General features: G+C 41.6%; 1 protein-coding gene across 1 annotated transcript in view; it reads right to left on the bottom strand.

The window, feature by feature from the left end:
* FRMPD4 (FERM and PDZ domain containing 4) overlaps nt 1-25612 on the bottom strand; it is a 180643-nt gene that overhangs the window by 55007 nt on the left and 100024 nt on the right. The window lies entirely within an intron of this gene.

The following is a 25612-nucleotide window of genomic DNA, read 5'->3' as shown; positions in this document are numbered from 1 at the left end:
GAATTGAGCTCACAACCCTAGGTTCATAAGGCCAGCGCTCTAACCACTGAGCTATCATTCCACCAAAGAAAAGCACCTTAGAAGGGAACACCTGGATATGAACCAGCGACCGCCTGGCCTACAGTCGAATGCCCTACCACCGAGCTGCACTCCCTGTTGCCTCCAAGCAGACAGGCTCCTCGCATAAAGATTCCAGGTTCAATTTGCTGCAGATGATGACAGCAGGGAGAACGATCTTGGATTAATAGACTTAAATCACTGCTTATATGCTGTGTCTCATGCAGGATACCTTATAGTGAAAGTTCTCAGCACATGGGCTAAGTATGCCCCTCCACATCAATGAAGGGCAGGGAGCAAAAGGCAGATGATCCAGTCTGGGAATGACGTAAAGAGATTTCTAGTTCTGCAGTATGTTTTCCACACAAACTACTAATAGAGAACAACCAAAATCACGAGTTTCCCCTTTCAATCTTTTCCTTAACTGCATGTAATAGAAGAACACTTCCTTTCAGGGGGAAAAAATAACCAGGTGCTACAACTAATAATTTCCCTAATAATATCTCAGTGAATTAATCTTGGCACCAACAAAACTCTGCTTTCAGACTCCACAGTAGATGAGTAGGGGGCATGAAGTGGATAGAGAGGTTAATAATATACATACATGCAGGAAATAGAAAATCTGGTAGGTGGGTAGAAAATGTAGGTTTTGGGTACATTACAGAAGCCGTGTCTACACGTGCACGCTACTTCGAAGTAGCGGCACTAACTTCGAAATAGCGCCCGTCACGGCTACACGCGCCGGGCGCTATTTCGAAGTTAACTTCGACTTTAGGCGGCGAGATGTCGAAGTCGCTAACCCCATGAGTGGATAGGAATAGCGCCCTACTTCGACGTTCAACGTCGAAGTAGGGACCGTGTAGTCGTTGCGTGTCCCGCAACTTCGAAATAGCAGGGTCCGCCATGGCGACCATCAGCTGAGGGGTTGAGAGACGCTCTCTCTCGAGCCCCTGCGGGGCTCTATGGTCACCGTGGGCAGCAGCCCTTAGCCCAGGGCTTTTGGCTGCTGCTGCGGCAGCTGGGGATCCATGCTGCAGGCACAGGGTCTGCAACCAGTTGTCAGCTCTGTGTCTTTCGTGTTGTTTAGTGCAACTGTGTCTGGGAGGGGCCCTTTAAGGGAGCGGCTTGCTGTTGAGTCCGCCCTGTGACCCTATCTGCAGCTGTGCCTGGCACCCTTATTTCGATGTGTGCTACTTTGGCATGTAGACGTTCCCTCGCAGCGCCTATTTCGATGTGGTGCCGCGCAACGTCGAAGTTGAACATCGACGTTGCCAGCCCTGGAGGACGTGTAGATGTTATTCATCGAAATAGCCTATTTCGATGTTGCTACATCGAAATAAGCTATTTCGATGTAGGCTTCATGTGTAGACGTAGCCAGAAAATGCATCATTTGTATATTCCTAACTCATTTTGTATGTTAAAGCTTTTCACCCCACAGCCAAAAAATAACTCTAAGAGCAACACACTACAGGTTGAAGTGCTCTGGTCCGGCACACTCTGCTCCAGCAACATCCAGGACATGTTACTGGACCTGAGCGCCGTGGATCAATCTGGCTGGTGGGCTGGGAGCAGAGCACCATTGATGGGTGGGTGGCAGGGAGCCCCACTGAGGTCAGGGAGCCCTGCCTGCAGTCCCATTGTGGGGAGCCCAGATGGGAGGCTGGGAGCAGAGCACCCTCCCACAGCAGCCCTCTGGCTGGAAGCATGGTCAGGAGTGGAGCTGTGCCCCAGCAGCCTGGGGACAGGGAGTAGGTTGGTTGCCAGGAGGGCAGCCACCCAGGCTAACTCAAGAGCCTGACCTGCCCTGGTCCAGCAAATCCCCTCATTCCTGAGGGTGCCAGGCCAGGAAGGTACAACTTGTACTTCTAATCTCATTTTATGCTTTTAGACTCCATGTTGCAGAGAAGTGAAATTACAGTGGGATATAGTTACAAGGCATGGTTTGATGACTGGATTAGTTCATCATAGTATACTAGCTACTTACACATTTTTCAAAGTCTCTCTTTGGCTTTACAGCTCCCAAAAGTTACTGTAGATGGTGTTACAGGAAAGCCCTTGTGTGAAGCTAAAGCATCTTTGGGGAGCTTTGCCTTACCATAAACCAACCACAGAACATGGGTATGATTTTTCAGTACATATTTGGAATCAGAAAGTCAATCATGAGCATCTTCCATGAGGAACTGGGAGAGTTCATAGATTTTTGTCTGGAGAATATGAAATTACATTCCAGAGACAAGCAAATCCTGTCTCATCAAAGTTTAAGGTTAGACGTGTGAGTCTTTCTAGAAGTCACTTGCAGGCTTTATGCTCATTTTGCAATTTTAGCCGCAAGTAGATTAAAGCAGTGATTCTCAACCAAGGATGTGTGTCCTCTGAGGGCATACAGACGTATTTCAGGGGATATATCAACTTATCTAAATATTTGCTTAGTTTTAAACAGGCTACATGAAAAGCATTCGCAAGACCCATATAAACTCAAATTTCATACAGAAAATGCTTGTTTATACTGCTCATGTACTATGTACTGAAATATAAGTAATACTTATATTCTAACTGATTTATAACGACATGGAAAAATGAAAATGTAAGCAATTTTTTCAGTAATAGTGTGCTGTGATTTTTTATTTTTATTTTTATGGCTGATTATATAAGCAAGTAGCTTTGAAGTAAGGGGAAACTTGGGGACATGCAAAACAAGTCAGACCCCTGAAAGAGGGATGGTAGCCTGAAAAGGCTGAGACCCACTGAATTAAAATAAAACTAAACAAAAAATCCAGAAGTACATACTGGTGACCTACCTTACAGAAACCAAAGAATAGCCGCAGTTTTATGTGAAACCAGAGACAATAGCCATTATATTCTTAGTTATATAACATTTCATTTCTAAACTCATTTCTGCCTAGCACTCCTCCTGCCTGGATGGCTGAATGCAGATTGAGCAGAATCTATAGTGCAAAATATCAAGCCCCTCTTGAAATCAAGGCCATGGTTTCTGAGAATGCAACTGAGAAAAATCATAGTTCATTATGCAATCTACATTACCTAGGTATTAAAACACTTTTAAGATTATACAATTAAAAGGATAATATTTTGCAATTGCATAGGGGAAAAATCTCACTAATGCCGTAAGCATGCAAGCATGCTTCCAACAATCTGTGAAAAAAATTAGCTGTTTAATTTTTTTTTTGGTGCTGTAACAGGACTTTGATTTAGAGTTCAGTATTTTGGGGGCTTGCTTTTACCCCTCCAGTGTACATTTCATTCTATTCTTAAACCACCTTGTACTTTTAAACCTGTTATTTTGGTGAGAATGTTCACATAACTGACAGCCAGTAGGTTCAGTAGCTGTCCCTCACTTTAGCTGTAATTTTGTGATAAGCATAAGTGCTTCCAAAGTTCTCGCTGTTGATTGGACGTGCTGACAATGATCTACCTGCATATGAACAAATCTTTCACTCCAAGGGCAGGCATTAAAATTCAATTCTCAGAGGGAATGCACCAGAAGATTTAGCATGCGAAGACATATGCTGAACTCTTGATATAAAGGGTAACATCACAATACAGAATTTAAAGTAGACTTGTCCGAATGTAATCTCACAGAGGCCAATCTCACATCACTAGTGGCCCTGTGGACAACAATTTTCATTGCATGGACTCAGAAGGAGTTTTTTTCCCCTCCTCTCCTGGTCAATGTTCCCTCTCATCTTTTCCATCGATTTGCAGATTTTTTCCCATCCCTGTGTGAATTAAATTTTTATGTGCACTGAGGCATGTGTGAATATGTGCCACCAACAGAAACATAAAACCTAGCTGTAGGTGCTCTGCTAATCAGCTGGGCAGCATCTGAATTTCTCCTGAGCAGTCACAGAAGCACACAGCTTATAGGAATACTGTTCCTGGCCCTTTATTTAAACTGAGACATGTCTTTAAAATAAAGAATCTTTTTAAAATTAAATCTAGTGCTAGAGAAGGTTGCTAGACTGCAAGTATCGGTTATTAAAGCTCTCTCCACCCTTTGATCAAAGGTCCATATCATCCAAAGTATTCAGGTGCCTAACTCCCATGGGAATCAATGCCACCAACTGCACAATGACTGAGGGGTTAATAAAAATACAACAGTAGAAAACAACCCCTGACTGAGTATCTTCTTGTGTGTAAATCTAATCAATGGAATTGTTTCCAAAATCTTGCGCACACAACTCATCTTCTTTAAAAAAGATGTACATGTACTATAGTACCTGCTCTGCAACTCTAGAAACCTTTCCTTCATTTCAATGAAGTTGAGGTCTGTCTCAGAGTAGGAGTTCATGTTCTGTAAATTATCAACGTTCATACGATTATGTAAAACAACCGTACGGGAGAGAGAGTTTTCCTGGAAGATCTGGACTCATCATTTGTAGAGAAGATTCTATATTAACAAGAAAAGGCAGAGAGGTTTTTTTCAGCTGCCAAATTTTCCCCTCCTCCTTTCCTGCCATCTGCCAGGAAATTTTCAAAGCATGTCTCTTCCCTGCAGCTCTTTTGAAGAATGGAGCTTGGGCTCAGAGGAGGTAAGGTAAGCTTTCACAATGTCTCAAAGGTCACCAGAAAAGGGAAAAAAACCCAGAAGCTCAGCATTTCAACTAACTACATTGGCACACTGAACAATCCATTAAAAACTGAGACTCTTCTGGCTCCTCACCTTATGCCATGAGACAGAATGACTAACTCTTCCCTAGGTTGTACTAAATGCTGCAGTTGTCAATAGCACTTATCTATTCTGAGAGGTTCTGGTGCACTGAATATAGGAAGTTCCCAATGGAAAGTATCTGCCTACTTTGATCATTGTACTAGTATTGCTGTCTGGCTGTGATTCTCAGAGCGTTAGTCTGAGCTGTCTGCGATTCCACTGGGACAAGACACCAAGGCCACATTATTTTCTCCTGAGGGAGAAATTAATCAAGGGAGCCACTGGTGAGATAAATCTCAAAAGGAACTGCCTTGAGGAGGTTCTCCATTTCATTCCATTAGATGGCATGTTTGCTCATTTGTCCCCACAAATCTTACAGATCTGTGGGCCTGCACAGGAGGCCAGAGACCACTGCAATGGCTTTTCTCCTCCTCAACGGTGTCCTGCAGCCTAGTTCATCTGGCTTCAGCTGCTCTTGGCACCCCCATTAGTGAAGGGCAGCATAAGTGATAAGACTACCGGTTGAAACACTCTGTTCCAGCAGAGCAACCCTGGACCAGAGTCCCCATGGCAGAAGTTGTCGGTGGCAGGGAGTGGAGCCAGTCCAGTGCAGGTTGGAGGGCTGGGCAGGTGGGAAAGGAGCCCAACCACTGACCAGAAGACCACCTGTAGGCTGAGAGAAGAGCCCCACCAGCAGCCCCAAGGCAGAGAGCCTGGCTGTTGGCTAAGAGGGGAGCCCAGCCACCAGACTGGTGGCCCCCGGGACAGCCCCAAAATCTGATCTCCCCGGGTCAAGCAAAATCCCTTATTTTGGACTGGTCAGGTCCCAAGGGTGCCAGTCCATGGACTTCCAACCTGTAGTATCTTTTCTGGAGATTCTCCACTGGGCTAGACAGAAAATAACGCGCCCCCCACCCAATCATCCCACCTCTTCCCCTGGCCCTCTAGATAAAAGGGACTATAGGAAGGTGCCTTTCCTGGGACAGGTTATTCCATAACTACTGTGGGTTTCTTGCACCTGTCTCTTAGGTAGCTGATACTGGTTCTGATCCAGTAAGGTAAAACCCGTACACTCCCTCGCCGGGTAACAACCACACTATTTTTTTAATATTTGTGATCAAACACACATTCAGCAGTTACATATGGTATTTTAGATGTGCTGGTTGACATTTGCTTTTCATCTAAGTTTATGAACTCCATTAGAACTTCAGCAGTCACAAACTATGTGACAGGAGGCGTAACAGAATGTAAAGATAAATGCTGAGGCAAATAGGATGTTAGGAATTATTGAAAAAGGGATCGATAATAAGACAAAAGATATCATACTTCCCCTATATAAAACTATGGTACGCCCACATCTTGAGTACTGCGTGCAGATGTGGTCTCCTCACCTCAAAAAAGATATATTGGCATTAGAAAAGGTTCAGAAAAGGGCGACTAAGATGATTAGGGGCTTGGAACGGGTCCCATGCGGGGAGAGGCTAGAGAGACTGGGGCTTTTCAGTTTGGAAAAGAGGCGATTGAGGGGCGATATGATGGAGGTATATAAAATCATGAATGGTGTGGAGAAAGTGAATATAGAAAAATTATTTACCTTTTCCCATAATACAAGAACTAGGGGACACCGAATGAAATTGATGGGTAGTAGGTTCAAAACTAATAAAAGGAAATTTTTCTTCACACAGCGCACAGTCAACCTGTGGAACTCCTTGCCCGATGAGGCTGTGAAGGCCAGGACTCTATTAGGGTTTAAAAAAGAGCTTGATAAATTTTTGCAGGTTAGGTCCATAAATGGCTATTAGCCAGGGATAAAGTATGGTGCCCTAGCCATCAGAACAAGGGCAGGAGATGGATGGCAGGAGATAAATCACTTGATCATTGTCTTCTGTTCTCCTTCTCTGGGGCACCTGGCATTGGCCACCGTCGGCAGATGGGATGCTGGGCTGGATGGACCTTTGGTCTGACCCAGTATGGACATTCTTATGTTCTTATGTTCTTAAGACCTGTCTGGTGGACAAGAAGGAAGTCCCATGGAAGACAGTACTTCCACTGAAGAGCATAATACAACGAATACACATTAAAGGGACAATGTCAAAATCCCAAGGCTGTGATATGATTATTTAAATCACACGTCACTGTATGATACTCCCAATAGGTACCCATATGAGAAGGCCACAGAACTGTCTGCCAGGATTAGGTACACTGATGGGAAATGTATCTATAACGTTAGAATGGCTGGCCGTAGGGATGATGTTTTATCAAAAAATTTTATATACCTTAAGATCAATATGAATAAATGTATCTTTTAAAATGTGTTACGCTTTTACTTCTTCCCCAGGTGTTCCATAAACTACAGATTGAAATGCCCAAATCCAGCATGCTCTTGTCCATCAACATCCATCGTCCGGCTAGACCACAGAACTTGCAGGACCAGAGAGTCCTGGGGCTGGGAGGAAGAGGGGCCAGCCAAACCCGTGAGGGATTTTTGTGAGGCATTTCACAGAGGATCTGATCCAAATTCTACTGAAATCAATTAAAAGAGTTCCTCTTACTTCAGCTGGCTTTGGATCAGGCCCATTTTGCTGGAGAACTATTATAATATATTTCCCCCTCCTCCCCATGAGTAAACTGAGGGTTGGTGCACAAAGAATATTGCTTTGCACTCTTTCATGTTCCCACTATAGTTCATCCACCATTTCCTTTCACAATCCCTTGGGGAAGGGAGCATTTATTGCTAGCTAGCAAAGGGCTGCATGACTCTAGCATTTAACACGACACACAAAATATTATGCATTTTCGTATGTTTCTGATTAGGAGTGTTCTATTGTTTGCACACAAAATCAATAAATGGAAAGAAAAAAAAAACGTCTTTTCCCACAGAGAACCTGTCCTTAGATTTACAGCTGGCACCATGACACCTAGAAATTCTTGAGCCATTTTTCTAGCAGATTAAATTATGCTTAAGTTACAAAAATGGTCAGTTGAAAATTAGTATTTTTTGTGATTTTCATTGGAGCATTTTGTTAGTGAGACTTGAGTAGATAAGGCAATGGGTAGATAGGATGCAGCACTATCACTTCTAGCAAATTATGATTTGATAATTGCTAGGTAGTACATGTTGTTAACGCCATGACATTTTACTGAGCCTCCTTACATGAAATTAGATAAGAAAGGTACAGTGACCATAACCACTTCTGTGTGATATAACAAACCAGTGGACAAAAGATAACTGATAGGGTTTGCATTTGCTGGTGGAATTACATTATACATGTCACAAGGAAGCATGGGCAAGATACCATAAAAGGGCCAGTATTTAGAAAATTTAAAAATCCCTTTTTTATTTTTTATCTGAAACACTTCAACAATTCCAAAGGAGTGATGATGAAATACTGAGTGTTATGAAAGTACACACTGCAACACTTTTTTCATCCAATAAATTATGGCTTCTTTGAAACACTTGGCAAGTACTTCCATAAACCAGAAATGGGCAGAAAAGTATCCACTAAAAATAACTACTACACAAATATGTTGCAGTTAAATGAGATTATACTGGCTAGGAACATAAAGGGTAACAAGACAACATTTTACAAATAGACTAGAAGCAAGAAGATGACCAAGGTCAATGATAGACTTTTTACTGAAAGAGGAAGGAAAGAGGAGGAAGGTGTGAATGTGGGTGGTGTGTGCAATGGAATCAGTCCCTGAAGCCAACCTGTCTGGACAACTGGATACCAGCAGCACCTTGAGGGCTAGAGAATAATAGGACCTGAGCCCTGCAAAAGAACCCACCATAGAAAGAGAAAGAGGCCCCATCAAGAGAAGATTCATCTCCCATCTGCTGTTAGCTGATGACTCATGGTCACACAGAGTTCTGGGGCAGTGGGGCAGGACAAGAACTATGGACTGAAACATATAACAAGATCAGTGCAAAGCCATAGGGGAGTTCTTCTTGATGTCACCACTATGCAAGAATTAGTCTCAGCTGTCCGGGGAGGTAGGAGGAGGCCCAGTTCCCTGGCCCTGGGTCCCTCTCACCAGGATGAATGGCACTGACTTCTCCTGAGAAGGGAGCAAGATGGACTCAAGAGGCGCTTGCAATACCTTTTTTGTTTCAGTTTTCTCCAAAAAGATTAGCAGCGATCTGATGACTAACATAGTGAACATCAGTAGAAGTGAGCTAGGCTCTGAGGCTAAAAGAGGTAAAGAACATGTTAAGTATTACTTAGTCAAGTTATATGATGTCAAGTCAACAGGGTCTGACACAACACCCCATAGACTTCTTAAGCAACTGGATGAAGAGATGTCTGAGCCATTAACAATTATATTTGAGAATTCATGGAGCACAGGAGATATCTCAGAGGACTGGAAGAAGGGAGAACATAGTACCTACATATATATAAAGGGAGTAAGGAAAACCCAGCAAATTATTGACCAGTCAGCTTAATTTCAGTACAAAAAAAAAAGCAAACAATCTATTTGTAAGCACTTAGAATATAATAAGGTAATAATTAACAACCAACAGTGATTTATGAAGAACAAAATTCCAAACCAAACTAATATCCTCCTTTGATAAGGCAGCAAGCCCCATGAATGGGGGAAGCAGTTGAAGAGTTAAAATTTGACTTTAATAAGACTTTTTTTTTAGTGTCTCACATTACGTTCTCATAAACGAACTAGTGAAATATAGCGTACTATAGTATACCATGAAGGCCAACAGACCCTCTGGGGCCATGGGCAAAGAGATGGTGGCAACTCTGTGCCTCCTGAAGGGGCAGGTCCTCCGCAAAAGAGGCAGGGCTGGGGCTAGCTTTCCCCAGGCATCCTCAGCGTCACCTGTATTACATCGTGTCTACCCCAGGAAGATCTTTGATGCCACTGCTCAGGCAGTGATCGAAAAGGCCCAGGGCTCCAGTCACTTCAGCTGCCACGACAGGAGCATGTCTATCTTTCCTCCATTTGCTGGTCTCAATAGAAGGCATATTTCCTTTGATTCTGTGCCAATTATGGAAATGGCAGCTGACCTCTTTCTGCTGGGCAGTTGCTCAGATGAAACTGTCCTGTAATCACAGCTACTATGGAACATTCATAAAGTTTCCATAATCTTATGACATAATAAAACTAATTTATTTGCCCCATTATTTAATTCAAAAGCTTCAGGTCCAAGAGTAAATTTAGACAAATAGCATGAAAGGAATGGGCGAGGGGGGTGGGGAGAGGAAGACTACTGTCTGTCTAAAGGGCCAACTTTAAAATACACAGGTTTGTCAAAACCATAGCGAAAAAAGCTGAAGGGCCCAGATTTGTTCCTAAAAACCAGACCTCCTGAGTACCTGGAAAGCAAAACAGATTTAGCTGGCAGTTTTAATAGTTTGAGTTGTCTTCCAAAAATAAAAGTTGTTGTTATTTTCGTTAAAGTTCCGGGCAGAGAATATTGCCCTTTGTTAGCTAGGGTAACTACGGGAAAACGTTTTTAAAGGTAATGCTCAGGCATATTGTAATAATGCACAGAAAAAAATGGAACAAACAGAATGGGTGGAGTGAAAATTTCACTGAAGAGATATGGCTTCACGCTTCCTATTTTTGTAAGTAAAGTATAAAAACACAACAGTGTTCATCTAATTACAGCCTTTTCCCCAGCAAAAATATTTCCTTTTTGTGCATTGATGTTTGACTAGAAGACCTGCTGAAAAGTTAAAAGAAAAGTGGATGACATAGAGTGATAACACCTCACAGGAGATGGTGAGAAGACCGATGCTTCTCTTTGAGTTCTTTACTGTTTGACCTGTAATTAGTACCAACATGGATTTCACCGAGCAGTCTGGTTTAACTGAGACTGAATTACTGAATATAAGAGTGAAATCTATGAACCAAAATTATTTTGTTACAGACAAGGTAAAATAGTTTAGCACCTTCAGCCTGTGGAAAGAGGCACAAGAACTCACAGAACAGTTTCCATTTCATCACATACTGTTACTAGTTGCAATTTGTACAGGATATTTGCATGTGGGGAGGAGAAAAGTCAGTTATATTGCAGTCTGGGTTCATCTCTGAAGTCTGATTTTTGAAATTCTTATTTTATATGAGGTATAATATGAAGAAAAAGTAAAACTACTGAATCCCTGAGGGAGATGCTCTGTGAGTGTGTCTACACTAGGAACTAACTTTGAAGTAGTGAGTAGAGAGTTTACACATATTTTCCCTCACTTCGAAGTTAACTTCAAAGTTAGTTCCTACTGCAGATGCACCCTACAAAGTGTCTCCCTCAGGGATTTGGTAGTTAACTTCAAAGAAGGGAGCCCAACTTCAAAGTCCTTACTCCATTCCTGGGAATGGAGCAGTGCCCTACTTCAAAGTTTAACTTCCAAGTAGGGTGTGTGTAGATGCTCAGCTTCGAAGCTGTACTTTGAAGTAAGCAACTTTGAAGCTATTTTTGTAGTATAGACACAGCCTGTATGAAATAAAATCAGACTGAACTTCTTTTTATTGCATTTACTAGTCTAGTGGAGGCTGGAATGCACCAGCACACATGGGCTATACCTACACTAGCCAAAAACTTCAAAATGGTCCCCTCATGGGTGGTGGGTGAGCCGAGAGCAGCATCGACCTCCCCAGGGCCCACTCATACACCTGCAGTGCTGCCCACAGGAGCAGATGCTGCCTAGCCCATGTAGGAATCCCTGTGTGCTGGGTGCCACATTCCTCTATGTGTCTGGGGTCAGGCTGGCACCCTTGTGGCTGGCCTACTTCCAGCCATGGAAGCAGGATGCTGCCCATGCGCTGGGGCTGTCTGCAGGGTCCAGGTGTGCAAGTGGTCACAGGTGTTGGGACCACAGTTCAAGGTCCTGTCTGAGCTGGCCAAGTGACACTTGCAGTCCGCCCCATCTGTGACTGCCACTCACCGCCTGGGGAGTGTGACGCATGGGGTACTCACCAGCAGGACCCTCACTGAGCTCAGAGGACATTTGGGACATGGCCTGGCTGCCAGAGTCTGGGTCCAGCATCTGGAAGAAGCTGCTGGCCTCGGAGTCCAGCAACTGTGGTGGATTGGGCCTCTGCTGGTTTCTCCTCTTCCTCTAGGGGCTCCTGCTGTGCTGGGGAGGGTGTTCAAGTCCCATGTCAAGGCTCAGATGAATGGGTAAATTCATCCCCCAGCATGTGATGCAGCTCTCTGTAGCAGGGGCAGAAGGGTTTGCACATACCACTGCCACAGCTCCTCTGGCTTGCACATACCACTGCCACAGCTCCTTGACTTTGGCCTGCACCTTTTTAAGGGTGTGGCGGGGGCCCCATTCAGCCAGGGCCAGGGCCATGCAGCCAGAGATTTCGGCATTGTGGTGTCTGGCACAGGAGTCTTGGAGGGTCTCCTCCCCAGCTCAGAGATCCATGAGGGGGCCCATCTCTTGGAGCCCCGGGGAGAGTATGTCATGACTGCCATGGCTTCTTGGTGTGAGGGTGTGGCTGGGAGGGTGTTTAAACAGCAGTGTGTGGTTCTGCTGTTCCCATGCTTTCAGCTTCCTGCCACTGGGTTTCCGGTGCTCCCTGCGGCTTTAAGAAGGGTTGAGGCAGGAACCATAGAGCGCTGATTGCTGTGGACAGGGTGTCCACCAGGGCACCTGCGTGGCATCCTGGAAGACTTTTCTGTCAACAGAAGGTCCCCCGGAACATCCAGACCTGTGTTTTGTTGACAGATCTTCACAGCGGTATTCTTCCTCGTGGCGAGCAGGGTGCGGATGTTGACAAAAGCACTCCGTTCTGTTACCTTACTGTCAACACAACATGCTTTGCAATCTGGATGCTCCATGGGTTCTGTCAACAAAACCCTGCCATCTAGACATAGCCTGCTGGAGGTAAATCCTGATAGAAGGGGAGAGACAAAGCTAAGAAATAAATTTTGTTGCCTCCATTTGAGACCAAGAACCATTCCCTATCCCTTTGCCCCTTGCTATGCCTATGATGAGAGCAGCTATATCAGACTATCGATTGCCTCAAAGTAAAGGGGTTAGACTAAGACCTGTAGTGAGCCATTGAGGTGAGCAATTAGACCAGGAGTTGCTGTTTTCCCCAGATGGGGAGAGATAACATTAAACCTTCCACTCCCTAGAAGTGCAAGACCCACTATGTGAATTTAGAGGCTTCATCACTGTACTCTGTCAATTATATTATGAAAGCCCAACAAAGAGACATAGACAATAAAAATAGTGTTTGCCACATTGATTATATTACATCTTAAACTTAGTTACCTGCATTTTATTATTTTTACATATTCCCAGTAAGATTTAATTTTGTCTACATTTAAGGGAAGTAGTAAGTCAGCTTCCATCAGACCAGAAAGATAAAAAGCTAAACTTCATAGAATCATAGAATCATAGAAGAGTAGGACTGGAAGGGACCTCGAGAGGCCATCGAGTCCAGCCCCCTGCCCTCATGGCAGGACCAAGCACTTTCTAGACCATCCCTGAAAGCCATCTATCTAACCTCTTCTTAAATAGCTCCAGTGATGGAGATTTTACCACCTCCCTTGGCAATTCGTTCCAGTGTTTGATCACCCTGACAGTTAGGAACTTTTTCCTAATGTCCACCCTGAACCTCCCCTGCTGCAATTTAAGTCCACTGCCTCTTGTTCTCTCCTCAGAGGCAAGGAAGAACAAGTTCCCTCCCTCTGCCTTATGACACCCTTTTAGATACCTGAACACTGCTATCGGCTACATCTACACGTGCAGCCAACATCGAAATAGTCTATTTCGATGAATAACGTCTACACGTCCTCCAGGGCCAGCAACGTCGATGTTCAACTTCGACGTTGCTCAGCCCAACATCGAAATAGGCGCAGCGAGGGAACGTCTACACGTCAAAGTAGCACACATCGAAATAGGGATGCCAGGCACAGCTGCAGACAGGGTCACAGGGCGGACTCAACAGCAAGCCGCTCCCTTAAAGGGCCCCTCCCAGACACAGTTGCACTAAACAACACAAGATACACAGAGCTGACAACTGGTTGCAGACCCTGTGCCTGCAGCATAGATCCCCAGCTGTCGCAGAAGCAGCCAGAAGCCCTGGGCTAAGGGCTGCTGCCCACAGTGACCATAGAGCCCCGCAGGGGCTGGAGAGAGAGCATCTCTCAACCCCCCAGCTGATGGCCGCCATGGAGGACCCAGCAATTTCGACGTTGCGGGACGCGGATCGTCTACACGGTCCCTACTTCGACGTTGAACGTCGAAGTAGGGCGCTATTCCTATCTCCTCATGAGGTTAGCGACTTCGATGTCTCGCCGCCTAACGTCAAAGTTAACTTCGAAATAGCGCCCGACGCGTGTAGACGCGACGGGCGCTATTTCGAAGTTGGTGCCGCTACTTCGAAGTAGCGTGCACGTGTAGACGCAGCTATCATGTCCTCCCTCAATCTTCTCTTTTCCAAACTAAACAAGCCCAATTCTTTCAGCCTTTCTTCATAGGTCATGTTCTTTGATCATTTAACCTTAGACCTTTGATCATTCTCATTGCTCTCCTCTGGACCCTCTCCAATTTCTCCACAACCTTCCTGAACTGAGGTGCCCAGAACTGGACACAATACTCCAGCTGAGGCCTAACCAGCGCAGAGTAGAGTGGGAGAATGACTTCTTGTGTCTTGTTCACAACACACCTGTTAATGCATCCTAGAATCACGTTTATTTTTTTTGCAACAGCATCACACTGTTGACTCATATTTAGCTTGTGGTCCACTATAACCCCCAGATCCCTTTCTGCTGTACTCATTCCTAGGCAGTCCTTTCCCATTCTGTATGTGTGACACTGATTGTTCCTTCCTAAGTGGAGCACTTTGCATTTGTCCTTATTAAACTTCATCCTGTTTATCTCAGCCCATTTCTCCAGTTTATCCAGATCCTTTTGAATTATGACCCTAGCCTCCAAAGAAGTTGCAACCCCTCCCAGCCTGGTATCATCTGCAAACTTAATAAGTGTACTTTCTATGTCAATATCTAAACTGTTAATGAAGATATTGAACAGAACCGGTTCTAAAACAGACCCCTGTGGAACCCCACTAGTTATACTTTTCCAGCAGGATTGAAAACCATTAATAACTACTCTCTGGGTATGGTTATCCAGCCAGTTGTTCACCCACCTTATAGCAGCCCCATCTAAGTTGTATTTGCGTAGTTTATTGATAAGTATATTATGTGAGACCGTGTCAAATGCTTTACTGAAGTCTAGGTATACCACATCCACCGCTTTTCCGTTATCCACAAGGCTCGTTATTCTATCAAAGAAAGCTATTAGATTGGTTTGACATGACCTGTTTTTAACAAAACCATGCTGGCTGTTCCCTATCACCTTACCACCTTCCAAATGCTTGCAGATGATTTCTTTAATTACCTGCTCCATTATCTTTCCTGGCACAGAAGTTAAGCTGACTGGCCTGTAGTTTCCTGGGTTATTGTTGTTCCCCTTTTTATAAATGGGCACTATATTTGCCCTTTTCCAGTCTTCTGGAATCTCTCCTGTCTCCCACGATTTTCCAAAAATGATTGCTAAAGGCTCAGATACCTCTTCTATCAGCTTCTTGAGGATTCTAGGATGCATTTCATCAGGCCCTGGTGATTTGCAGACATCTAATTCTTCTAAGTAAATTTTAATTTGTTCTTTTCTTATTTCAGCTTCTAAACCTACCCCTTTTTCAATAGCATTCTCTATGTCAGGCATTCCTTCAGATTTCTCAGTGAAGACCGAAACAAAGAAATCATTAAACATCTCTGCCATTTCCAAATTCCCTGTTACAGTTTCTCCCTCCTCATTGACCAATGGCCCTACCCTCTCCTTGGTCTTCCTCTTGTTACCAATGTATTTGTAAAAAGCCTTCTTGTTTCCCTTTATGCTTGTAGCTAGTTTGAGCTCATTTTGTGCCTTAGCCTTTCTACTCTTTCTCCTGCATGCTCGTGTTGTTTGCCTATATTCGTCCTTCGTAATTTGTCCTAGTTTCCATTTCTTATACGATTCCTTTTTTATTTTGAGATCATGCAAGATCTCCTGGTCAAGCCAAGGCAGTTTTCTGCCATGTTATCTATCTTTCCTACGCAGCGGGATAGCTTGCTTTTGGGCCCTTAATAATGTCCCTTTGAAAAACTGCCAACTCTCCTCAGCCGTTTTTCCCCTCAGTTTAGCTTCCCATGGGACCTTACCTACCAGCTGTCTGAGTTTACTAAAATCTGCCTTCCTGAAATCCATTATCTCTATTGTACTGTTTTCCCTTCTACCCTTCCTTAGAATTGTGAACTCTATGATTTCATGATCACTTTCACCCAAGCATCCTTCCACTTTCAAATTCTCAATAATTTCCTCCCTATTTGTTAAAATTAAATCTAGAACAGCTTCCCCCCGGTAGCTTTTTCAGCCTTGTGGAATAAAAAGTTATCTGCAATGCAATCCAAGAATTTGTTGGACAGTCTGTCCCCTGCTGTATTAGTTTCCCAACATATACCTGGATAGTTGAAGTCCCCCATCACCACCAAATTCTGGGCCCTGGATGATTTTGTTAGCTGTTTAAAGAAAGCCTCATCCACCTCTTCCACCTGGCTAGGGGGTCTGTAGTAGACTCCTAGTAGGACCTCATCCTTGTTTTTTACTCCCCTGAGTCTAACCCAGAGACTTTCACCCCGTCCATCTCCTACATCCATCTCCACTTCTGTCCAAGTGTGTACATTTTTAATATACAAGGCAATACCTCCTCCCTTCTTTCCCTGTCTGTCCTTCCTAAGAAGGCTGTACCCTTCTATACCAACATTCCAATCATGAGTATTATCCCACCAAGTTTCTGTGATGCCAACGATATCATAGTTGTATTCATTTATTAGTACTTCCAATTCTTCTTGTTTATTTCCCATACTTCTTGCGTTTGTATATAGGCATCTCAGACATTGATTTGGTCTTGCCTCCCAGTTTTGCCCTGGTCCTCTTTTTACTCTCCCAGTGTAGCCCATACTCCCTCCCATTTCAAGTTCATCTCCCAGGTATCCATGGTCTCCACTTACCTGCAGGCTTTGCTCCCCTGCCCCCGTCGAACCTGGTTTAAAGCCCTCCTCACTAGGTTAGCCAGCCTGTGTCTGAATATGGTCTTCCCCCTCCTCAAAAGGTGAACACCATCTCTGCGTAGCAGTCCTTCCCGGAAAAGGATCCCGTGGTCAAAGAAACCAAAGCCTTCCTGGCGACGCCATCTACGCAACCAAGCATTCACCTCTAGGATACACCTAGATACACTCATTGGTTCAAAAGTCATTTTGCACAATTACTTTGCTCTTAGCACAGCCACTCTAAATCTCCTTGTCCTAACCACAGTGCTCACTAACCATAGAGCAATTTCTTACTGAATAGCTGATCTGAAAATTACCAGCGATAATTCTTCTTTTCAAAGGGTAACTTAGTATGATGATGTAACCTGAGGAATAATACTTTGTTTGGATGATACATGAAACCCTGGAAATTTGAAAAGGTCAAAGTTATTTATTGATAATTTGTTGGGTTTGCAGAATATCCAACCTGATAAATTTGAAAGATGACTTGCAGCAATAAAGGAATAAACGGATCATATTCTGAACATTTTGATTATTGCATTCCACTTTGTTCACTGCCTGTGCCCAAATCTTCACAGGGTAGGTCAGCTTATGCTCTTTAAAGGCAGGAAGTGTGAATGTGTATGTATTTCTTTTCAACAGCTTTTAACAAAAAGAACTTCTATGTATATGTCTACATAGCAAAGTTATTTCAAAATAATGGACATTATCTCAAAATAACTTTGAGAGCATCCACACAGTGCAACCACTACTTATTAATAATTTCATAACAGAGGATGTTTTATTCTGAATGTGGTAAAACTCACTGTTTGAGGAAAAGCACCTATTCCAAAACAGGTATTTTGGAATAGGGGCCATTTTGAAATAACTGGTCTAGAATAGCTCATTCCAAAATAATTCGGCTGTGCACTGCTTCCAGGGGCTGTAGCTTTAAACAGGCTCTATTCTGCGTAGACACTATTTTGGAATAAATATTGCTTATTCTGGGGCTTCCCTGGAGATGCATTATTCTGGAATAGTTTATTTGGGAATAATAACTCAGGAATAAACTATTCTGGGATAATTTGCTGTGTAGACATACCTTATGTGTGATCTTAGTTTTTAATAACAGCAAATAATACCTTAAATTATTCCTTCTACTTTATCTTTTAAAGAGGATAACCATTTGCAAATCCATTTAAACAGATGACTGACAGAGGCTAATGTGATTAGGAGGCTGACATGATGTCTCTAATCTAACAGATTCAGTCAGGAACTGAACCCCAGTGTCCAGGCTCCCAGTTCTATCCTCAGTCCACCTGACTCAGTGAGCCCATTGTGTATCCTGCATAAAAATCTTTGTCCCCTTGAAGTCAAAGGCAAAACACCTAGTGACCTCAATAGATTTCACCCCTTCTTTTTGTGAGCTCTCTAACACATTCAATATAAAAACTCAAAGGCTCAGAACAATGATGGTTCACATCAAACATCAAAACAAAACATGTAATATCCGGAGCTACTGATTTATCCATTGAGCTGTAAGTATAATATCATCATGCAGACCTATATGGTCATAGCATGTTTATTATTCACGAACACAAGGCTACAGTAACAGTCCACAAGCATCATCTTACTGAAATACTGACTTAACATACATGTGCTCTACTGAAAAATAGATTTCAAATATCTTGGCTGATAAGTACAGGTTGAACCTCTCTAATCCAGCACCCTTGGGACATGGCCAGTGCCAGAAAAGAGAATTTGCCAGACCATGGGAGGTCAGTTTGGCTAGCCTCATTACCACAACTTCCACTGCTCACTGGACTCTTCAAAGACATTAAGGGGTAAATTACAGCTAAATAATAGCAGAGAACACTGAGAGCCAGGACTGGGGGCTGGAAACAGACTTTATGGGACCATGGGAAACTTGGACACATCCATGATAAGTATCCAGCTAACTAAAATCATGCTGGATTATGGATGTTGACTGGTGAGAGCATGCCAGCCTAGAGATATTTAATCTGTAATATCTTGGAGAAATATATGGTAGTTCATAAGTATATTTGATTTTATTTATGCTACTCTTTTGTAGAAGAAATCTTTTTTTGAGTGATGCCCATTTCTATCAAGTCTATCAAGTGAAATGCCACAGCAATATTCATGTTCAGCCATGACTGGTATATGGATAAAAAAGATGCACATGGTATTTGAATCCCATGGTAGCAGTTAAAATGCAATATGTAACCTTCTTAGCTGTAAAATTAGAGAGAAAAAGAAATTGTAAAATTACAGGGAAAGAACTTCCAGATCCTTATGCTGAATAATGTGCTAATTTGCCAATGTGATGGTTACTTCAGAAGTGGTTTTCAGTAACTTCCTTAATAAATGTGAAATAGGACAGACATCACATAATGAATTGAACTAACCTCACTTGTTCCAGATATACAATTAGTCTTTTCATGGAAATCAGCAAAAACTGAAATACTGTTATTACAGAAGTAAATTAGTCTCATGGAGACCCCATCTCTTTTTTTAATATGAAAATAATAAATTTTCCTCTAATAAAACAACCAGATAGGAAGAAAAATAACCCAGAGTAAAACGATTGAAATTTGAAGCAAACAATGATCTATGAGTCAGTTTTGCAATAGTGGGGAAAAAAAAACAATTTACGAAATGAACTGGAGGCCTACTTTAATAAAAGGAGAGAATTTTTACTGTGCTATTAAAGTGAAGAGTGCCTCTATCAAATCCTTTAATAGCCAAACTTTATTTTCATTTGGCAGATGTGGAGTTTGTTATATTGGGTGAGACTGTTTCTATGTCACTGTGGTGTCATTCTGAGTTCAGCCAGACTACTAAGGTGTTAAGATCTGCTTACTAGTCCTGCGTGTTTTGTGGCTGTGTAGCTTTGGTACAGAGGTCTCACTGCAACAACTTGCTGGCAGCTGACAAGCCTCACTCTGCCTTTGAAAGACCAGGTTACTCCATGCAGGCTAACCTTAGCATGCTTCCAGCTCTGAATTTTCCCCCATATCATCATAAAGTAAGGTTACCATATAAAAAAAGGGGACACCCATGAGAGGTAATGTATCTGTATCAGTGTCTACCAACTCATCTTGTATTAATGTGTTATAGAGTATATAGCACATTAACACAGCATAAGTTGATAGATACTGATAGAGAGATAGTCCCTTTCAGGGGTGTCCTCTTTTTTTGAAAGGTCAAATACGGTAACTCTCCTTACCCTCAAAAGACCCTCTCTAACCTGTCAGTGTACTAGAATCATACACAAAAGAAAAAAGCAGTCATGCAGCACTTTAAAGACTAACAAAATTTATTAGGTGATGAGCTCTCGTGGGACAGATTCACCTCTTCAGATCTGGAAATTGTGATAAAAGTAAATTAGGCCAATTAGAATTTAACAGAAAGATAGAAAAAAATGAAATGAAAACTGACAAATCAGCTACACAGGACAGAAGGGGGACGAAGGTGGGGGGGAAGGGGGAAGGAAATTACTTATTGCAAGTGTCTATTAAGCTAAGTGACTTGCCTGAGATCAGTATGAATATCAAAGATGGGGAAACTGTCCTTGTAATGCGTAAGGTAACTGCTATCTCCAATGAGACCCAGGAGCAAAGTGTCAAATTTGAGAATAAACTCCAATTCAGATGCCTGCCTTCGTAATCTGGCGTTAAAGTCTCTTTATTTTAAGATGCAGATTTTTCAGGTCTTTAATGCTATGGCCTGCTTCACTGAAATGCTCACTGATGGGTTTATGTGTGAGTAGAATCATGCAGTTTATGGAATTTACCCAGTATTGATTTATAATAAAAGCAAAACAAGTTTATTAAATAGCATGTCTTGGGCAAATCTGTTTTACCACCTTTGTCTAGGTTAGGCTGTCAGGTCTAGTAACACTACAGAGAGTTTATATCTGTACACACACTCTTGTTACATATATTTCACAACGATGCTGTTGATCACTGTATTATGAATTTTCAAATGATATCTCATAAGGCACCATGTGAAAAAATATTATTGCAGGTATATAAAAAGTGAATACAGGGCTGCCTTAGGGGTAGGCTATTTTTGTATGTTTGTTCTTAGCTCACAGTCACTGTAAATGTCAGTAAGATGTATTGCTAATATACCTTAACTTTCAAATCTTGGAGTAAGCATATGTGTATATACATATATATGTACATAATACTTCCAAAATATAAAATTTTTCAAAATACCATTTACATTGTATGAACACATAATACACACACACAAAGATAGGAACCTTCCCCCCTTACACACACATTATATTAGGAGACAATTTCCCTAGCTGTGGTAAACGTGAGTTGACTACATTGACTTGATTAACTATGGTGATGAAAATTTTAAATTAATTAAAAAATAAGAAATATTACTGAGAAATACACTACCACAGAAGCTCCAAGGCCTTCAAGCCTTTAGTCAGCAATGCATTTCTACACCATATAACACGCTTAAGTTGGCACGGTTCATCTTCAAACACACAAAAATACGCACTGACATTAAAGCTATCACCCAGTATCAGAGATAGCTAATTATTCTGGGATGAACTTAAAAGCCACAGAATTTGTATCAGCTGTATAATAAAAACAAGATCAACAGCTGCTGAAATAGTGTCACACAGTCTGTTCTTTAAATAGATCTTATCTGTTTGGTATTCTGTTTGCCTACTCCTTGTCTCGGTATTAATGATACATTTATAAATGAAATTATTTTTCAAGTCATCTCCATTTCCCCATTTTCCCAACTTTGCTCCTGAACAGACCCTTTTAAAATACAGTCAATACGTAAAAAATGTGACCTACCCTTTTTAGGAAATATTGTGAAAGTGAGTGCTGTGTACTTTCCTTGAAATAACTTAGAGTAGCACACAGTTCAAAAAGCACTGGACATTACCAGAAATAATGAGAGTCTGCATGTTACTACTGCAGACTATGACTACCAATATCCCTGCAACTTTGGGTTTCAGTGATGTCCTGAGCTTTAATTAAATGTTATTAGCAAAGTAGGAATCAAAGAAAATGAGATGGATGAGAATTAATTACAGTCTCAGTTCATTATTATATAACGTATGTCCTTGCTAATCTCTAGACCTCACAGTTTAGCAATAGTATTCCTCAATTTACAGACTACTTAAAAACAAATTAACAAAAAAAATCCTTTACTGTGTCTCTGATGAGAAATCTCTGAACTAACCAGATGTTGCTTTAATGCAGAGTTAAGCAGTTTATGGGAAGGTTAATATCTGAACAACAGGCCTGTTTTGACATAACCAGTTTGAAAATGAACACCCAAGTCATGTAATAAAATGTTAAAATTTCATGAAGAGATAAAGTGATGCAAAGTGAGAAGTTTCATAGTACTAAGTATGTTTCTTCCATCATCATTTCCTATAAATCTGGTCAGAATAATTTTCTATCCATTTTCCTTAAGCGCAATGAAAAGTTTTGGCATTAATGACAAACACTCCAAAGGAAAGCAACTAAACAAAATGGTAGCCTCTGGCAATTTTAAAGACACAAATACTATTAATTTACTGGTTGGGAAAGTGATCTTGTCAAACGGCAACATGGAAAAAAGACAGCTATATAATTTCATTGACCATTTTTGCTGTGGTTTCTGAACTATAAAACTTATGTTTCTTTGGATTTAAAGTTGTATATAATCAATATCCATCACTTTGATGTGCGCTTTAATAAACAATACTCACAAAGAAATGTGCTATTACATTTAATTGCATTTGCTTAGCATTCAGTTAGAAATTAAACAGAATAAATATTCTCATACAATAGTCAAGTCTTAATAACTCAATAACTCTAATATTTATATACTTTTGTTTGAAATTTTGAGTCAACTGCCCATATTTCAGTTTAAAACAGTGGTTTGATCTACTTTACCTTCATGTTAAAACATTTTAAAAGGCCCAGGCTATATCTGGCACGATACAGCTATATTTTCAAATAAGACTGATTATTTCTTTTTCATTCTTGACAACTATAAAAGCCATCCTTTACTTAGTTTTGCAGTAAGCTTCCTGACAGGGTTAGATAGAAACAACTTTCACACAGCTAATGCTAAGCAGTTCTTACACCGATCTGCAATATGCAATGAGGTCATGCCTCCCTCTCCTCAATCCCCTGCCTCTGCAAGATTGTGCAGTTCTGTCTGTTTCACAGATACACATATTTTTCTCCAGGCAGAGAGCTTACCCATCGCTGACGGCAGACATATGCCTACCAGTCAGAAAACAAGATTTCAAAACTTCCTCTGTCTACGCTGCAAATGGAGACAAAGCGTCGCTTCAAAGATATGAATGTGTCTGACCCAAGAATGACCTTAAGTGAGAGATGGGATGGAATGGATGAATTACTGTACTGCTTCTGCTGTGATGTGGTGGCTGCGTGTTTTGTCTAATCATACCAGATGTCCCCATTGAAACGATGATAGGTGGAATGAGGTACATATTGTTAATACAGCCCATTGTGAAACTCAGTGAAGAAAAGGCAACTTATGATAAAGTCTCAGAGTCAGGCAGATGTAAATGGCACAGGTACAATTTAACTACTAGGAAAGCACCAAGAAAAGATAGAATCCAGAACATCTTAAAGGATTGTGTACAGTGGCATAGCCAAGAATATTTAATATAATCAACATGGATCAGCCTCTAAACTCCCCTTCACAGAGGGAACTCCCTCATATTTAGATCCAGTTTGCCTCAGTCCTAATTAAACACTCTGTTGCCCACTATTTCTAAAAAATAGTGACACCAGGAGAGGGAAATGAGGCCGTATCTTACTGCTGATAATGGGACATCCCAAACAATCAGGAAAAAATATAAAAACAAAAAGCAGTCAAGTAGCACTTTAAAGACTAGCAAAATGGTTTATTAGGTGAGCTTTCATGGGACAGACCCACTTAGAGGTAGCAGTGCTACTCCGTAGCTTAACCAAAAAAAAAAAAAAGACCAAACCCTAACAAAAAAAAAACAAAAAAACAAAACAAGCAATCCTGTAGCATCATATGACTAACACTTTTATTTATTAGGTAATGCGCTTTAATGCCCAGGAATCTGAGGAAGCGTGTCTTACCCATGAAAGCTCATTAACGTTAATAACTGTACAAAACTGCTTGTTTTTAGGAAAAGAATAGAAACTACACAACGATAGATTTATCTAGCACAAAGGTATCCCAAAGTAGTTTACCAGTTAAATACTGTTTCATACTGCCACCCATCACTGTAATTGTGGAGTTATTCTACATAAAATCAACAGGAATAGCAAAATCCCTAAATGGACCCCACAGCGACTTTACGACTTTTTGGGGGGCGAGGGATGTAAATCTGTGCTTCACATATTTTCATTTTAATTAGTTGATTAAGTTGATTAGTTGATTAAATCATAATAATATGATTATGTTTTTAATTACTGAGTGAATTGTTTGCCATAGTTTTTATTTTCTTTTAGTTTTTTGGGTGGTGGTGTCACTAGTGCAGGTACGTTTGCTGTGATAGGAAAGAAAAATGTGAAAAGGAAGATAGGAAGCATTTCTTAAAGACAGTAAGAATCTTGAGATACTTGGTCTCGTGGCGCAGTTTTCCACAGCCAGATGCGCTTGACTGAGAACAGTTTCCCCCCAACTCTCATGAGCTTCATCCTCTGCATTGTGTTCCAGAGAATCGCAGTTGTTGTAAAAGTTCATAACTAAAATTCAGAACTGACTCTTTTAGAAAAGTGTCACAGGCAATTTGTTTTCAACATTGATGACAGCTAGATTGGGAAAGAAGGACCCTCCATTTAACCTATCAGCCAAAGGTATACAATCAGATTCTGAAACTCTCTCTTACATCAGCTAGCCCTAGTAAAAAGCCTACTAGGCCAATAGTTAAAAAAAAATGCACACAATACACCGCCTACTAAGCAACGCCTCTAAAGTTTAAAACAATTGTGTACTATATTTATTGCCAATCAACTTTCTACTTAATAAACTTCTTGAAACATACTCAGCTTACTCCATCTCATGAGTTTTGTTATGCTTTATTTTAATGCTTTCTTTTTCACTCTACTTTTTTTACAAATGATGTCGCATTGCTTTATGTGTTCCCTCTTTTCCTTCTCTCCTCCACCAATTCTTAATCCTTTTCCTTTCCGTACTGTGTTTGTTGTTCTTTTTCTTCTCCTCCTTCACCCTCTAACTCGTACTTTTTATACTCACTCATTCTTCCCTCATTCTCCCAACACACACCTATTCATATGCCATTCACGCAAGCATACATTACCTTCTCCCAGCCCCATATATGTACCTATTCACTCATAGGTTCACCTCGTCCTGCCTTTCCCAACCCCAAAGGTAAGAGAGACCCAAATCCTGGATGACCCTATTGCCTCTTTGGTCCTACTCCATTACTATCCTGAAAAAGCAGCATAAAGCAGCAACCACTGGGCCTCTTCCACTCCAAGCATTGTTCCCACAAGCCACCCTTAAGGGAGGAAGCCAAAAATGCTGTATTCTATGCACCCTATCCCAGTAAACTTACCAATTGGTTCAAACATTCCCCTTACCCAAGCAACCAGAGGAGCTGAAGCTTTGAGCCCCACATATGATACAACCCTTAATCATCAAGGTAACCCTTTCTTCAATGACCAATTCTTTTGAAAATGCTTTAATACATTTTTTTCACATTTATTCACACTCACAATATATGTAAAGACGTTTCCTGCCAGTTATATGCCATCCTGCCACCATTTGCTATAAGCACAGTAACATTGTTTTCTACTTTCTCTGCTCTGAGAAGGCAAGATGCCACC

The sequence above is a fragment of the Carettochelys insculpta genome, chromosome 1 (genome assembly GCF_033958435.1).
Source record: "Carettochelys insculpta isolate YL-2023 chromosome 1, ASM3395843v1, whole genome shotgun sequence".
Classification (NCBI taxonomy): Eukaryota; Metazoa; Chordata; order Testudines; family Carettochelyidae; genus Carettochelys; species Carettochelys insculpta.
Note: the sequence above shows the minus strand (reverse complement) of the source record. Positions and strands in the feature narration are given on the sequence as shown.